Consider the following 17898-nt stretch of genomic DNA (forward strand, 5'->3'; position numbering starts at 1 on the left):
TATTTCTTAAAATCCTGTCACGTTATGCCACTTTATATTATTACTAAAACATAGCCTCATCATTAAAATAAAAATATTTCTTTCACTCGTCCGAAATACAGAGCAATCCAGAAAACAAAAGACAAAACTTACTTACTTACCTGGGTAGTGTGATGATGAATTGAAATCAATGCTGATACATGGGAAATAAATACTCGAAGAAGTTGATTCATCTTATTATACTATATCTACACTACAACATAATACAGTTGTACTAAAATATATACATTATAACAATTTCTGGGACATTTTTTTGGTCCCCTGAAGTTTTTTAAACATTTCAATCCGTACATGTCACGAGGGCAAAACTCCCTTTTTCCCTGCTTCAATGACAGCCAATGCCATCTGTACCCCGTACATCAAATGAAGAGGAGATTTATTTTTAATGTTTTAAGATACTAATCAGTTTCACAAGAATATTTTTACAACTTAAAAATTAAAAAAAAAAAAAAATCAATTGAAATAAATTTAGCAAATCAGTAAAAATAATTTGTCTTCTACTTCATGCCCAGTCCATTACCTTGAGATTATTTTACCCACAATTAGTTTGCAAATCTGCCTAAAGGGGAGGGCTGTACATATTCAAAGCAGTCAAGCTTAGCTTGACTGCTTTATCTGTGTCACTGAATAATGGGTCGATTGATCTCAAGGTAATGACTTGACATGAAGTGGAAGACAAATGCCCAGTCCATTACCTTGAGATTATTTTACCCACAATTAGTTTGCAAATCTGCCTAAAGGGGAGGGCTTTATCTGTGTCACTGAATAATGGGTCGATTAATCTCAAGGTAATGACTTGACATGAAGTGGAAGACAAATTATTTTTATTGGTTTGCTGAAGGAAAAAAACTTCTGTAATTAATATTTGTCATGATTATAACACTAATAGTTCATATTTAAAATAATTAAATGTCTAAATTAAATTATGAATTAAAAAGGTTGAGTAACGTAAAACTTGAAAGGGACAGGCATTTTTGCCTATGATCGCATTTTTTAAGATTTATATCTAAAAAATTTCAATTGATTTTTTTTTTTTTTTTTTTTTTTTTTTGTATTTTAAATTGTAGAAATATATTTATAGTCATCTTTATGCAATGCATTGCTCAAATTAAACTTTAAATATTAATTTATCTTGAAATTTTCTTTGTATTCTTCTGGGACAGCACATGTAAGCAAAATTTGAAAATGGCCCTGTTATAAATTCAATTGATCCAGTCATTCAGTTCACTTTTGAAATCAAATCTAACAATACCCATCCCTTCCTTGATATTCTTATAGCATATCTTGCAGAGCTTAAATTGCGCCGGATCCCAGCTCAGGTACTTCTCAGTTTTCGAGATAAGTTATAATTTCAGCTGGAGCGCACCGGAGCCCTTGGCATTTCTTTTATGTAAGTGGAACCACAATTTTAGTAGATAAATTTTATTTTAATAGCAAACATGCCTAAAAATCAATCTAAATTCTGAATGCAGGCCTGTCTTTCTTTTACATTCAAACCTTGAGCAGAGGTTGAGACATTTAAGGAAAGAAAAGATCCCGATCATATGACAAAGGCTTATTCTCCGGGATATGCAATGAATTTATGACAGTGGGCAAATTTTGTGTTCCTCGAAGTACTAAAAGTGATACCCTGGTCTTGCACGTTCCACGCAATAGTGACTTCCTATTGCAGAACTCTTGTAGACTTTCTGAATGATGTAACCAAATGGGGGGTGCGCCACTGCTGTCACTTGTGCAGAGAAGTGTATGTTTATTCTTATGGTTGTTACCGAATTGTATTCAGAGAAAATTTCTTCTTGACGGCTAGAATTATATCGACAGGGCATCGCGATTAGAAAGTCTTGAACTCCTACCTCTTTATTTTCAGAACTACACTTTTCCATTAAAATTTCCTTCCATATCCTAATACTGTGCCTAGAATTATCATGATTCCTCTTACCGGAGTTTTAATCGTTTTGTCTTTTTTCCTTGGTGTGCTGTAAAAAATGTGATGCCGGTCATCCCTCGAACATTATACATATGATGATACATACGTAGCGCACAATGAACTGGACATTGATCTGGCAGCACTATCCTTATCTTCAGTGCAGATGTTTTTACTTTATTTGGCTTATAATTCCTTACTAAATGTAGTATTTCATCTCGATGTACTCCGTCTTTGATATGATTTAAATCAAATTCCTCGTCATTATAATTCACTTCCGATAGTAAAGAAAGTTATTGAAAACGACATGTAAAGAAGCGGTAATAAATGAAGATGATATAACAGAAGTCTTTCATTGCTACGACAATGCCCCAATCATCAATCAATTAACGGACGGTGAAATCTGTTGGTTCTAAATCCAGAAAATACCGCTTCGGATAGTGAAGAAAGTGACAGAGAGGTTATTGAAAACGAAAAAATTTCGATTGACAAATTAGTCAGTATTCTCGACACAGCAATTATAGGACTTGAACAGCGGAACTTTGTAACTGAACAAGAAATTATGTCTGTTTATAAAATTAAAGAAAAAGTATTATCACATAAAATGAAGCAACTTAAACAACTGACATTGAAAGAAATGTTTAATAAAGTAAACAAATAAATATTAAGCTTTTTCTTTTTGTAAATTTTGATACCCTTTAGATCATAATTGTTCTTTATTTCAAAAATTACGGTTTCATATTTTTAATTTTATAATTTCTGCATGCCATCTTACCAGATTTAAACTGATGATCTATAATCTGGAAAAATCAATATTCTGGAATCGCCGAAGTCCCGAAGAGTCCGGATTAACGACTTTTGACTATAAATACAGCCATGGCTTTTCCTTTGTTGCAGATTTCTTTGTTCCTGACGAAGAGGGATTTGTACATTTTTGCTCTTGAAATTGATAGTTTTGACTAAAATCTATGCCAAACATAAGTTTTTGCTTTGCCTAATTTTATCATGCCCTATTAGAGTATTGTGCATCTGCCAAAACAGACGAGTGCTATGTGTATACTTGTGTTGCCACATAACTATGTTACAGGATATTGTAGTTACCACACACCTATTTTGCCAGTGTACTGTGTTGCCTCATGAATACATTTTTATCATGTCCTATCAGAGCATTGTGCATCTTCCAAAACAGACGAGTGCTACTTGTATACTCGTGTTGCTACATAAATACATTTTCGATATTATAGTTACCACATACCTATTTTGCCAGTATATTGAGTTGCCTTATGAATAACTATTTCGCTCGTTTTTGGTGGGAGTGTGGTTGATCAGAGAGTAACCAATTTATATGATTGGTAAGAAAACAAAATTTACAAAGTCTGGAGAATTTATAACATTTCACAAAGTATAACAATATTATGTCTTAAAATAAGGCAAAACGGTGATCTTATTGTGGCATAAATTTTTAATTTAAACTAAATTGAGAGTGATCAAGCAAAATCCTTCTTCATAAGGAGGGGGAAAAAATCTGTGAAGAACTGAGATATGATGATCGTATTTATATCAAAAACAATGTGTGGAGCAAAGTGAGCATAAGTAGCGTCATCTTTTCAGGAAATCTTGTGCTACATTTGTGTTTGCTTTGCTCTGCCCATTGTTCTTGATTTAAATATGGTTATCGCTTCTCTAATTTCAGATTTTTTTTTTTTTTTTTTTTTTTTTGCATATTATCCCATCTACCAAAAAATCGCCAAATAGGGCTATTAAACACCATTTATGAATATGATGTAACAGCGTGCATATGCGTAATGTACATAATATGGCCATCTGAATATGTCTGACAAAACTGCAATATACCGGAAAAATTATCTGTTGGAATTTTGTGCTTATAGCATGCTAAACAGAGCTTCTGGTAAAATCAGAAATCTTTTTATGAAACACAAAAAAGTAGCAGGCCGAATATTGACTGTTTATTAAATAGAGAGGTTTCAGCTCCTTCAGAATTCCGCAGGAATGATTAGTGCAACTTTCATGGGATCTCTGACAACTTTTGCGATTGACAGGATAATGTGTCAGTACTTTTTTTTTTTTTTTTTTCTCCTGGCAAAGGGGGACCTGTGCCTGATTGCCCTCAAAATAAGAAGCTTTAATTAAGAATATATGCCAAGTAAAGTTGCCGTTTTGCCAAATTTAAAAGTTTTAATCTGGCATGTTTCTCTTTTAAGAATTTACTTAATATACTTATAATATAACAGGAGAGACTTTTCTCTGTTTGAAATGCATTGAAAATTGGTTAAAAAATTAAATACGACAAAGAAAACTAAGTGTTGCATAATTATTCCACCTTTAGGTAGTCACAAAGCAAATCTGATAACAAGTGCAACAAAATAATTTTCTCTATGCAAATGGCATCACTGTTTATGTTTAGAATTACCATATTTGCCAGCTTATAAGATGAACCTCCTTTTTTATTCACATTTTTGAAGAATAAAACTGCATTACTGATTATTATAATGAATTTACAGTGTTTTAAATATAAAGTAATACAAATCCAATGTAATACTTTCTTCGAATACCCAATCTATCTGGGAAAGAACACCTTTTAATCTTCTTCGTCAAAACTCTGACACTCATCTCCAAAGCTAAACGAAAAGTCACCTGAATCCTCTTCTAAATCAGCATCCGAGTCCTCATACAACAAATTGGCCTCTGTATCATCCAGTGTGATCGTCGGTGTCAGCAAATGCACATTCACTGAACTCTGCGTAACTGTAATATTCCCATACTCCGCAAGGAAACAAGAAAAGTGTGAAAGGAAGGTGCAAGACTGACTTTTAACTATTAGTGAAATGGAATGTTACATGTTTATTGAATGATGTACTGGTTTGTTATGAAGAGCTTAAAATTGAGTACTGTGCTGTAGAAGATCAGCTATTGACCTTACATATTCTTTATCACATTAAATTTTTGCAAATTCTATTATGGATGGAGAACACATTGAACAAATTCTACTGTAGACATGACTGTTTTGTCAATTGCATGGTATGCAGCAAACCATGTGTTATGCAAATCAGATTGTGCTTGCTTCCACTATTCAAAATGATATTTATTTCTCTGATTTCATTTGTAATATCTGTAAATGCTTTATTAAGTATTTAGTATTAGAAAGAAACAAAGCATCATGCTGTTTTAAAGCATGTTGCTTACCTGAAATGTACAACAGAAGTACGGGATCATTTTCTCAATGTGTATGATATTTATGTTATCTTTGTGCCGCATGTGAAATAATGAAGGACATTTACAATTATACACTACCCAACATTGAAAATGCAACACCAAGGAGTGAATAGAAAGTGATGAAACTCGCCAAACAGGAGAGACAGCAATGAGCAATAAGTGATCTTTATATCGAAATGATATGTATAATGCAGAACGAGAACGGTGTCGTCTCATTAGTTTGGTTGGGTGGTTGCTGACGAAGGACTGGTATGTCTGATGCTTAACAGAGACATTAGTAAGTTGTAAGACCATCTTGCATGGTGATACACGGAGCAACATGTCTAGTTACAGAGTTGATACTATGGATGGCATCCTGAGGAATGGCTCTCCATTCTTTGTCAATCATTTGCCACAGTCTGTCATCTGAATGTGGCAATGGCAAGGTCTGCAAATGGCATCCAATCACATCCCAAATATGTTCGATTTGTGAGAGAGGAGAGAACGGTGGCCAGAGAAGCATCTATACATCTTACAGAGCACTTTGGCTGATGCGAGCAATACATGGTCGGACGTTATCCTGCTGATAAAGGGCATTGGACAGCCACTGGCTGCAGCACATCATCCATGTATTGTCATAGTGCCCTGAATACGAACTGAAGTTGACTTGGAATTGTATACAATTACTTCGCAAACCATGATGCTGCATTGTCACATGGTGGGGCATTCCACAATTACTGCCAGATTGGACTTGTCTCCACATCGACACCGCACTCATATGCTATGACTATCATTAGAAAAACAGAAGCATGACTCATCTGAGAACACGACCCTGCGCCATTCCGTCATCCACATCGCCCCAGCTCAGCACCATTGCTTTCATTGGCATCTCTGATGTGGAGTCTATGGCAGTTTTCTTAACAGACACCATGTGTGCAGGCCACTAGCCGCCAGTCAACGGGAAAGGGTTCTGGTTGATATGGGAATATACAGGATGTCTTGAACATTTTGCAGAATGGAGGTAGAAGTGGCTTGTGGGTACACCGCCACTTGTCTGCAGATGCGTCGATCCACGAGTGCTGAAGTCACTCTGGCTGCACCTGCACTCCTTGAACTTGCCACATTTCCTTGTTCGAACCATCGTCACCACAGCCGTTGGACTGTGGATGTGTCCAGGTGTGTGTCAGCTGCTATTTGCCTTATCGACCAACCTTCCTTTCTCAGTCCAATCTCCATGCGCCTCATAAAATCATCTGTCTGCTGGAACTGCCTCTGTTGATGATGGCCTGGCATTCTTCGTTATTACATGCATACTCTGAGACAGAACAAAGTTTCTATGATGATTTCCCTAGCAGAAATAATGGCAGGAAAATTGAACATCCTGCAGGTTCCTCCCCTTATATCTTCTTCAACGTGTGCTCGAGAGCTGCACATTCCATATTATTTGTATAATTCGATGATGTGCATCTACTCCGAAATTTGCTTAATTTTCGACGCACTCCTTCTTAGTGTTGCATTTTCAATGTCGGGTAGTGTATCATTCCAATAAATCATTGCCTGAAAAGGATCTCTTTTCTGTCATACTTGATCATAAGTTTGATATGGTGCTGCTTTCTCTTTCAGTTAAATTGGCAGTGTTTATGTGTGTGCTAACTAAATCATGTTTCATATGTAAAGAGAGTATTAGCATATATATTGAATCCATGAATGATGGTGCCTGCAAAAGTTCCAAGTCTTTGAGAAAAGGTTACTGGTACACAAGTCAATGATCTTTGTTTGTGCAGCTTTCATTATTAAGTTTCTGATATGTAGTTTGCCTTGACGCATTGCTGTTAGAGGCTATGCAAATCTGTGAAGAAAATTTCTTGGCAGTGTACATCTTACGTCACATTGTCAGTAAAGATGAGTAGCTGTAATCTTTTGCCATACTTTAAACAACTTGCTTAGATCTTGGTAAGTTAGCAGTTTCATTGAATTACTGCTATAGCTATGACATGATTCAAGGGGGAATGTGCAAATCAATAATTTATTTTAAGATTTTCCATCTTAAAAGTTCCCTGCTCTTCAGCAAATTCAGTCAGAAATAAAACCAGATAACAGGCTACATTTTACGGGTGCTAAGCTTATAAGGTATTTTCTCCCTCCTTTCTGCATGTCTTCGTGGGGACATTGCACTGGAAGCATACTCAACGTGTATTTGGAAGGTTCGGAGTTCGAATCCCTGTGAGGGCATTGCACATTTTCACATCCCATGCTTTAAAATAACCTAATGACTCTACAAGTGGCATCCGAGCTAAAATGTGGTGGCCAATAATTTGTCACTGGCAGGATTTGGTAATTGCGGGCCGTAATTTCTAGTCACCCTTTAACCCTTTGTGGTGCACTACACGTTAAAGTTGGTATTTCGACAAGAAAAGTTTTATGCAGTCTATCTAGGCCTAAAGGAGTATACAGATAAAATTTTAAAATTTCACTTACTGTTTTAATTCTGTGGGTGTTCCATAAGGTGGAACACTGCGTCACCAGAGCTCTTAAAAATGCGACTAAGCAAGCATTGCAGTGAAGCACGGAAATGAGTAGAAACTTTTGTATAGTAATGAAAAACACTGTATTATATCTGTATACATGGTTTTCTGGATATACACAACTTTCTTAAATACCTATGGATAAATGAGATAAATATATGTATATACACAAGTCCTATATACAAAAATATTTACAAATTTTTCTATTTCATAGCTTCGTGAAATTTTCAAAGCATGTCACATCTTTTTGATGCATAAACCAACTTTGCATGTTTTGTGCGGCTTCTGTTCCGTGCAACGATATGTTTAGAATTCCAAGTAAACAGAAAAAGAAAAGAGAAAAAGAAACTCTTTCCTCTTCAGAAAGAGTTTTCATACCATTTATGGAAAATTAATGATAAAAAAAACTACAGTTAATATTGACAATAAAGAAAAATAAGCTATAATATATACATACACAAAATATATCTACACAATTATTGTAAATAAATGGGAATGACACTAAAAAGCGATAGCAAAATAATTCGTGCAGCTTCCCTAAGTAAAGATGACTTAAGCTACTCATAAAATTACCGCCTGAAAACTACTCACAAAAATTTCAAGATGCCCATATTAGGACTTTCATAGCGCTAACCACCCCACACCCCTCGAGATTACTTTGTTTGAATTCATTCCCCCAAAATAACGTAAAAAGAAAACATACACGACACATGTTTTTTCCTAAGGCAGATGTTCTGATGCGTAATAGCATGAAATCGATAAAGGTGCAGTGTTCCCGCTAATGGAACATCCCGTTTTATTCAATGATTCTGCACATGCTTTTTGTATGAAAAATGTAAAAAAGAAAATACATAACAAATAATATAGAGCACAACCATCAAAATTAAACAAAATTTTTTTTTTAACAAATTTTTTTGCGTCACAAAAAATATAGAAAATAAGTGGATTGTAATAACACATCATAAATGAAAATTCTGAATCTCCTTGTGATATGCTGCCATCGGCTATTTAAAAAGAGAAGTTTGAAGTATATTATAAAGGCATTTTTATCCATTTACGATTGAATTTAATGGTTTTAGAAGAGATTCAATTTGGGTGTTCCATATAGTGGAACACTGAGCAACAAAGGCTTAAAAGGGAGAGTATATAATATATTTTCTTCCTTCTTTACGCATGTTATTGGAAGCATACTTGACTCGTATTCATGAGGTCCTTTGTTCAAATCCCAGCGAGGGCACTGCATATTTTCACACCTCCATCATCAAAAACTCTAATGATCCTACAAGCTTGGTGTTTCTATATATCTGAAATAAAGAAAAAGTTTTTTTTTTTCAGATGATTGTTATGCTGAAGTATTCCGTTGACTTTCTCAGTTCTGGGATTGATAAGTATTAAATGTATTAGATGTTGAGATCAAAAATGTAATCCTTATCCATTCATCTGCAAACAGTTCAAAATCTGTCATGCTCTGGAGATATCAGTTGTATGTAAATTTCTGAAGCAAGGAAATAGCACTTAGTCAGTAATCTGAATTAACATCTGAGATTTTCAATTCTTTTTATGAATCTGGATCATTTTTAAAGGTAATAAATGCAAGTTCAGTAAGTAACAACAGTCGAAGAAGCACAAGTGACCCTCATACCTCAAGGCTGCCACAGTTGTGATCTTGACGGGATAATACCGTGACCTTCGAAAGGGAGAAGGCCATGATACTTTATAAACATGGCAGAGCTTTCTGTCTGATGTTATCGTCAGAAAGTCATCTGGATTTTTAAATGTTCATTGGAAATATAACATTATCATGTTCCTTAGTTAATTAAAATAGCTGAAGGAAAGGAGGCTTTATATACATTATTTTCTTTAGCTTTTTAGGCTTTTTACAAATATTTTAATTAACTTTGTGCATAAATGTAATTGATAGAACCAAAGAACAAATGAACATTTTACAAAAATTTTAACGCTGATTGAAAATTGCCACTGTCATGATAAATTGAGAAGGGGTTCTTAAGATAATAATTAATATTTTACCTAGGCTCAAGTATTAATTTATTCGCGTTTCAGAGCAAAATATGTAACCATCAACTTCTATACCTCCAATGTATGTAAATGAAATACTATATAAATTAGCTAATAAATGTGATAAAAAATATTTCGTACAAGAAACATACCTAAATCTTATAACAAAAAAGCCTTCCAACATTCATATCTGAAATGAGATAACCTAACAAACAACATACACTATTTTAAAATATTTAAAAATATTTTAAATATTTTAAAATAGTGTATGTTGGCTTATTTAGTGTATGTGGCAATATTTAAAAAAACAAACTATGCAGTGTTTGAAAGTTACCAGAAAAAAGTAACAGAACTACTATTTCCAATTAATAAAAAAAATCCTTTTGTGTTTTTTAAATAGCAAGCTGTTGAAAAGTACAATAATTTGTAGCAATGCTGATGATTTTTAATGTCATTTCTTTCGATCATATGTAAATATATATATATTCACTTGTTTTAGACAATGGTAGATTCTCATGGCCAGTTTATTCATTTTTTCAAATCAGTAACATTCCTTTGGATACTTTCCCTTGGATACTGGGCAGAAAGATTTGAATAATATACACAATAGTAAGAACTGCACATTTAAATCGGTTTTTCATTAAATAGCACATACAGAATAGTGAGAACTGCACATTTAAATCTGCTCTTCATTAAATAGCGCACAACAAAAAGTTTTTTCCCATTTATCATGAATTTTATTGCTATCACAAGCATGTACAAAAATTAACAATGAAAGTGAAATGTTTTGAAATGTAATAATTAAAAAACATAACTTGCAACACTTATATTCATACCAAGAGATATACAGTCAAATACCGAAAATCCATTGACCTGAAATCTGCATTGCCTCTCAGAATATAAATATTCAGTTTATAGGTTCCGGAAACCGCAACATTGAGTACGAAATATCGAAGAAAAAAATACTTACCGAATAAATGACGTTATAATTACCGAATAATAATGAGTCAAAACGGGAGTACCAAATTATTGATATAAAATAGTTTTAAAAAATAAGATAAAATAAATAAGAAGTTTCTTCCCCTCTAATCTGCATCGAGGTAAAAAGCAGACGATTCACTCAACTCTTTGTTAAGTTCACAATTCACGTTGTATTTTCTGAGCTATGTTATTTCATTTCACGAGATTGTTTAGTGCTGCCTTTTTCTTATCGGGATATTTTGTAGATAAATTTAAAATATTTTTAATTTCAGCCCTTTTTAATACAATGACAGATAAGAAACGCACTTATAATTTTACTGCTTGCAACGTTGAGAAACATAAACACGTTGCATTGATGGTAATGCAAAAAGTGCAAATTCTTACAAAAGATGGAAGCTTTTCGATTTATAGCAGAATAGTATGGAATTGCGACACGATTGTGTGTGATATATGGAAAAATAAAGAAAAGCTGTTGAAATTTTACAGCAACAGTGATTCTAACAGCGGAATCCCAAACCGGAAATCTTTGCATGAGGCGAAATCGGCAAACCTCGATGCTGTGTACATATAATACAATGAATAATATAATCAATTTATGTATGCAATAATAATTTAATGCATATAATAAATTATTACAATAATGTATATAATAATTTAATCAAATGTATCTAATACACCTTATTCATTTTGCACTTTTAATCCGAATATTATGCTTTTATCTGTTCTGTCCTGAAATCCGCAAAATCCTAAAATCCGCACAACCTCTGGTCCCAAGCTTTGCAGATTTCTGGAATTCTACTGTATTACAAATTCCAAGAGAAAAATAACATAACTGCAATTTGCACTTAATGTAAAATTTAATGTTTTTTTTAAATATTATATGATTAAAAATGCAATATTTAGTAGTAATGCTGATGTTTCTTAACACCATTTCTTTCAATCATATGCAGGTGTATATACATATTTTTAGTTTCTAAATTTTAGGATAATGGGAATTATGATTATCATTTATATGCTTTTTATTATTTTTTTATTGCCAGTTGTGCATGTTGTTTGTTAGGTTATCTTATTTCAAATATGAATGTTGGAAGGCTTTTTTGTTATAAAATTTAGGTATTTTTCTTGTACAAAATATTTTTTATCACATTTATTAGCTAATTTATATAGTATTTCATTTACATACGTTGGGGGTATAGAAGTTGATGGTTATATATTATTTTGCTCTGGAACTCAAATAAATTAATACTTGAGCCTAGGTAAAATATTAATTATTATCTTATACCTTCCCAATTTATCATGACAGTGGCAATTTTCAATCAGCGTTAAAATTTTTGTAAAATCTTCGGTTCTCTCAATTATATTTATGCACAAAGTTAATTAAAATATCTGTAAAAATAAATAAAATAATGTATATAAAGCCTCCTTTCTTTTAGCTATTTTAATCAACTAAGCAACATGATAGTTATATTTCCGACAAAAATTTAAAAATCCAGATGACTTTCCGATGATAATATCGGACGGAAAGCTCTGCCATGTTTATAAAGTGTCATGGCTTTCTTCCTCTCACAACTCACGATAATACCCACCTCTGCCCATCTGAAGGCAAATGATGAGCTACCTCACATGCTCCACAGTGTATAGTTGATCTAACTAGGCATGCTGTTGACTTGAGCTACTGGCATAACAATCGATAACATCAGTGGGCAGGGTTCACAACTGCAGTGACACCACAGGCTCAATCACAACGACATCACACCACCACAAATCGCATTAAAAATGCTGGGGGGGGTGTAGCAATCCCGAGAGCCACTCAAGCACTTACATCACAAAGCAATTCGTATATTAGAAGCTGCCTCACAGATCTTTGTTGTGATAGAAGTACAGTATTTGACTGCCATGTAACAGACCTGCAACTGAAATCCAAGCTTGCTGATCATTGCCAAGAGCATCGGGAACTCGTACACCACACTTTTCATCAGTGCTAATAGATGAGATATGAGCAAACAACAACAGGCTGAGCAGCTCAAGTGAGCTTCACGTATCGGGATGGACACAAGCCTTTTATGTATATTTTATTTCTTACCAAGCTCAAAAGAGTCATGTTTCCTATCCTCAAATTAAAATAAGTGAATTTTTTTGTAGCGTGCATGTTTTGAAGTGATTGCTGTTTGGTTATTTCTGAAAATTATAAGTGATTTCTAAAAATTATAAAATATTTTAAATCAGTGGGTTTGCATGAAAAATATGCTGAAATTGCATTTATTGCCAAAAATTCTTTTATTGTTATGCAGTGATAAGTTCTGTAATTAAAAAACTTTCCATGTTTTTATATTGATAATTGTAGTTAAATTGAGATAATTTAAAATCATCTGAGATATTAAAAGCTTAAAATTTTAATATTTGTTCTCAGAATGATAACTGTAATGTTTTATCTTGTGTTTATTATTTCCTTTGGCATAATTAAATAAAATATTTTAAATTAATATCTTGTATTTATTAAGAAAGTTTCTTTCCTCTCTTAGGTAGCAAAATTACAAAAGCAAATAAGATCTAAACTACTAGTGTCATCTAGTTTGATTATTACACATCGTACTTGGCATTTCTTTGGATCTGAGAGACGAAAGTTATCTGTTACTCATGTACTGATTACAGGTGAAAAGATTATTTTAAATTTTGTGATGCTAATAATGATGAATTCTGTGTTTCTCTTTTATGATGTGCCTCTTAATTTCACTTTTGTTGATTCAGTGAAGGGATCTGAGCAAAGAAAATAAATGAAAGAGTATGTTTGAATACATCTAGTAAATATATATATATATTTGGTATTTCTGTATCAAGCAGCCAAAAAGCACAATTTAGCACCAATTATGTAGGACTGTGTTTTAGAATTCTGCAATAATGTTTGCCAACCTTGCAATTTATGCTAGTGGTCGTCAGGATAATACGACCATACCATTTTTAAAAATATAGTTGTCTTTGCTTTGATAACAATAGTAGAATGCTGATTTAAATTAGTATTTTGGAAATTTTTCTTATTTCAGAATAATTTCTAATTTGAAAACATCTTTGAATCTATACAGTGTGTAGCTTCTAAGGTGTATCCTGTTTTTAGTGCCATTTTCAAGGAGACATAATTTGCATTAAAATTAAAGAAATGCTGTAATTTGCTTTCTTTGTTCTATCTTATAAAATAATAGTACAGTAAAAGTCCAGACATCCGCAGTGCTTGGGACTAGAAGTTGTGCGGATTTTAGGATTTGGGGGATTTCAGGACAGAAAAGATAAGTCATAATCTTCAGATTAAAAGTGCAAAATAAATAAGGCATATTAGATACATTTAATTAAATTATTATATACATTATTACAATAATATACATTTACATTAATTTATTATATGTGTTATTGATATATAATATATATATATATGCATTTATTATGTTATTCATTTATATTAGGGATTACAGGGATATTTAAAAGCATTAAGGGTATATACAGTAGACACATAAAAATAAGGGATATTAATAAAGTATAAAAAATTTATTTATTTATTTATTTATTTTTTACGTTTCAATCATTTTTCTGGAGCAAGTTAGGGTGCTATAGAGTTTTTTTTTTTTTTTTTTTTTTTTTTTTTTTTTTTTTTTTTAATTATATAGAGTCATATTCTCTTGCTCTGTGACACAGCTCTGTTTTAAAAATTTTAGGTATTTTTGACTTTGTTCCAAACCCTGATTAACCCCTTAACTGCCGTGGAAAACGTACAAGATTCATTTCCCAATGTCATGGTTTTTCCACATGCACGTAGTTATGCGATGTATTAGGGGATAAATAAGTGCAAGTTTTACTTTCTAAAAACTGTTTACTTTCACAAAATAAAGAATAAAAGAAAAAAATGAATGCACAGAATTTAATGTTTTGAGTAAAAGTGTAATAAAAAGATGTAAGTATAATAAAAATGATGTTTTTATGATAAAAAAGATCCCTAAAATGGAGTTTCAATCAATTCATTTTTAGACCAGTAAAGTGTAATATCAGGTTTCAGTGTTATACCTTATGAAATCAGTATGCCTAAAAAAACATATATATTTCTTCTGAACTGGTTGAATCCCACGATTTTGGTCTTGATGTTTCGTTTGCAAGGTTGTGGTTCATATACTCGTCTACAAAATGGTTAGTTTCAGTAACAATATGAAGCACGAACAGTTCATCAAAAAATAATTCAAAAAAGATAAATGAGTTTGAAACATCCGTTATACCGTTCTTTATTCCTGGAACCTACTACAAAAAGTAAATGAAAACGGAGTACACAGAATAAAAAAAAATAGGTTTTACTCAAACAACACCAGCCAATACTGAAACAGTCATTACTTTCACCGCTTTAGATACACTCCAATTTCTCCCCATACTTCTCTGAAATAGTATCCTCCTTTGCTTACTTTGTCAAGGTCATTGTGGTGTTGCATTCGAAAGCTTTTTGAGTAATTTTACGGGTAGCAGCGCAAAGCAAATGATAGTATTTTGGAAGGGCATTGATATATGCCAGAGACAGTTAATGCATCGACTGAGCAAGGCATATATATACGCCCATGGCAGTTTAGGAGTTAAAAGATATTTTCTTACTCCTGTCAAATTCACTATCTGTTTCGGTGTCGGAATTGTCGTCCTGCTGTGGTAATGGATGTCTTCTAGTGAAGCCTCCTCATTTATTCTTTCTTTCGAATATAAAAGCAATTATCTTGCTTTAACCCTTGCTGCACTGACCCTAAAACCAGAAAATTCACTGTGATCACTCTCAGTTTCAATAAACAAAGAAGATGGCCAGGCATTTATTAATGTTGTTTAGAAAACAGAATTCTAGGATTTTGCTATCAAATAAATGCAGTCTTTGATGGTGAATTTTTTTTATAATCACAAAGTGAAATAGAATGGTCACTTACAAGAATTTTTTTCAGAAACTCTGATTTATTATTTACCTCGATACAGATTGGAGGGTAAAAAATTTTTACCATGATATCAATAATTTGGTATTTCCGGCTGTGGTGTTTCTCTTACGAGTCATTCTTATTATTCGATAATTATGACGTCATTATTTGGTAAGTATTTTTTCTTCAATATTTTGTTCGCTGTGTTGCGGATTCTGGAACCTATAAATTGAATGTTTGTATTTTGAGAGGCAACACGGATTTCAGGTCGGCAGATTTTCGGTATTTGACTGTATATCCATTACATTTGTTAAACCAATGTTGGCAGATATTTTTGCATGCTGTAAGTGAAGCTTTCCTTAAAATAAATGCTTATCTTTTTTTTTTTTTTTTTATTGGATTAGATATTTAGATGAAATCTTTTTAATTAGATGTTTTCTTTCAGTTTTTAAAATTAACTATGAAAATATTAAGAGTAGAAATTTTAAGCTATTGAGTGAAAAAAGTAGTTAAAATAGATCGAGATTAGTAGAAAAAAGAAGTTTTAAGGATTAATTGAAGCATCATAAATATGAAAAATTGAAGGGCAGAGTGTTTTCTTTATTGTGATGACATAGTCCCTTGATTAATTAGATTTTAATAATTTCAGTCTAGCAGATCTACAGTATAAAAGTGTGTTTTGGGTATGAGAAAAAGTAAAAGTTTGTGGTTAATTTTTCCGATAGATAGTGCCAATGGCAAATAACTCAGGAAACACAGGTCACAGAGGTGCTACTTAACACTCGTTGGAATGAGTGTTATTGTGAGTATAAACATTGAACGTGGTGCAGTGGGTTTAAAGTTGTGTGTGGTTGACAATAGAGAAAAATAAGGAAAATTTGTACTATATTTTGCAATGTTATTACGACAAAAGGGACACTGCTGCACAGGCTTATGAAAAACTTTATGCTGTGTATAGTGTAGATACCTTATCAAAATCTTGTGCACGGAAAGGGTTAACTCATTTTTGTTCTGGTAATTTTGGTGTGAAAGATGAGTCATGCTCTGGGCATCCATTCACTGAAAAAGCTGATGAAATCCTTGGAAAAGTCGAGCAAGATAACCACATCAGCAGTATCAACATTGATATGGAGCTGGGCACTGAGCACTGAGCACAGAGCTGTTTTGAACCATTTACACAAAGTTGCCACAAAAAGAACCTCAATGTTTGGGTTCTACGAGTTGAGCACGATAAACGTGCTAAACCAAATTAACATGCACTGCTGAAACACAATGTTCATGCACTGCTGAAACGCAATGAACTCCAGCCATTTCTGAAATATCTCATAACTGGGAATGAAAAATGGATCATCTATGACAATTGCAAACGTAAAAGATGGGGGAGCTGTCACAAACTGTTGTGAGGCTAGGCTTGATACCAAGGAATGTGCTGCTGTGTGTGGTTGAACTTGAAGGGAATCTTCTACCATGAGCTACTTGTCATGGTGGAGGTGGTCAGGCAATTAATTCTTGCCCCTGATTGTGAACAATAGAGAGATTATGCCAGGCAACTGAGAAGAAATGGCCCAAATTGAATAATAGGAAAGGTATTGTCCTCCATCATGACATTGCCCGACCACACACTCCTTGGATGACCGTCAAAAATTGTGAGAGCTTGGCTGGAAAGTTATGATGCATCCATGTTATAGTACAGACATAGCACCATCAGACTATCGCTTGTTTTGATCTGTGCAGAACTCTCTCAATAGTATAAGGCTGGTTTCAGAAGAGGTCTGTGAAAACTACTTGATTCAGTTTTTCAAACAGGAACCAGAGTTTTTCATTGATGACATCACCCGATGGTGAAACATTGTCAATAATAATGGAACGTATTTGTTTTAAATAAGTTCTGTTTCACACTATAAGAAAAACCAATTTTACTCCAAAAATGCCATGAACTTTTTCCCAGACCCAATATTTCTCTGTATGGTTACATAGAATTGTAGAAAAAAAGGGGCCATGGACTTTATTTCCTTAAATATTGATGGCAGACATGTATTCCAATTATGTCTCAAAATAAAGTAGAGAATTTTATGAAAATAATGTGTAAGGGAGTAAGAGGTTTCTTTGAACCAAATATTGTTTTAGAGCAAAAAATCGTAGTTTGTAGAATGTTAATTATGCAATTAGGTGGTTAAATACAGGAAGTGATATACTTTTTTATAGGTACATCCGTATTATCGCAACCACCTTATCAGAAGTAGCCAAGCTTTCAGAATGTGCCAAACTGGCAACTATT

At 33.2% G+C, this 17898-nt stretch overlaps 1 protein-coding gene across 2 annotated transcripts in view; it reads left to right on the plus strand.

Annotated features, from left to right (window-relative positions):
- crm (cramped chromatin regulator) overlaps positions 1-17898 on the plus strand; it is a 233351-nt gene that overhangs the window by 17355 nt on the left and 198098 nt on the right. For both annotated transcript variants that reach the window (XM_085808035.1, XM_085808036.1), the window contains exon 2: positions 13221-13350. The gene's annotated coding sequence lies outside the window, so the exon portion shown is untranslated. The remainder of the gene's footprint in view (positions 1-13220; positions 13351-17898) is intronic.

Source organism: Stegodyphus dumicola, chromosome X1 (genome assembly GCF_044657685.1).
Source record: "Stegodyphus dumicola isolate Sdum_Otavi_A_Nest chromosome X1, ASM4465768v1".
Lineage (NCBI taxonomy): Eukaryota > Metazoa > Arthropoda > Arachnida > Araneae > Eresidae > Stegodyphus > Stegodyphus dumicola.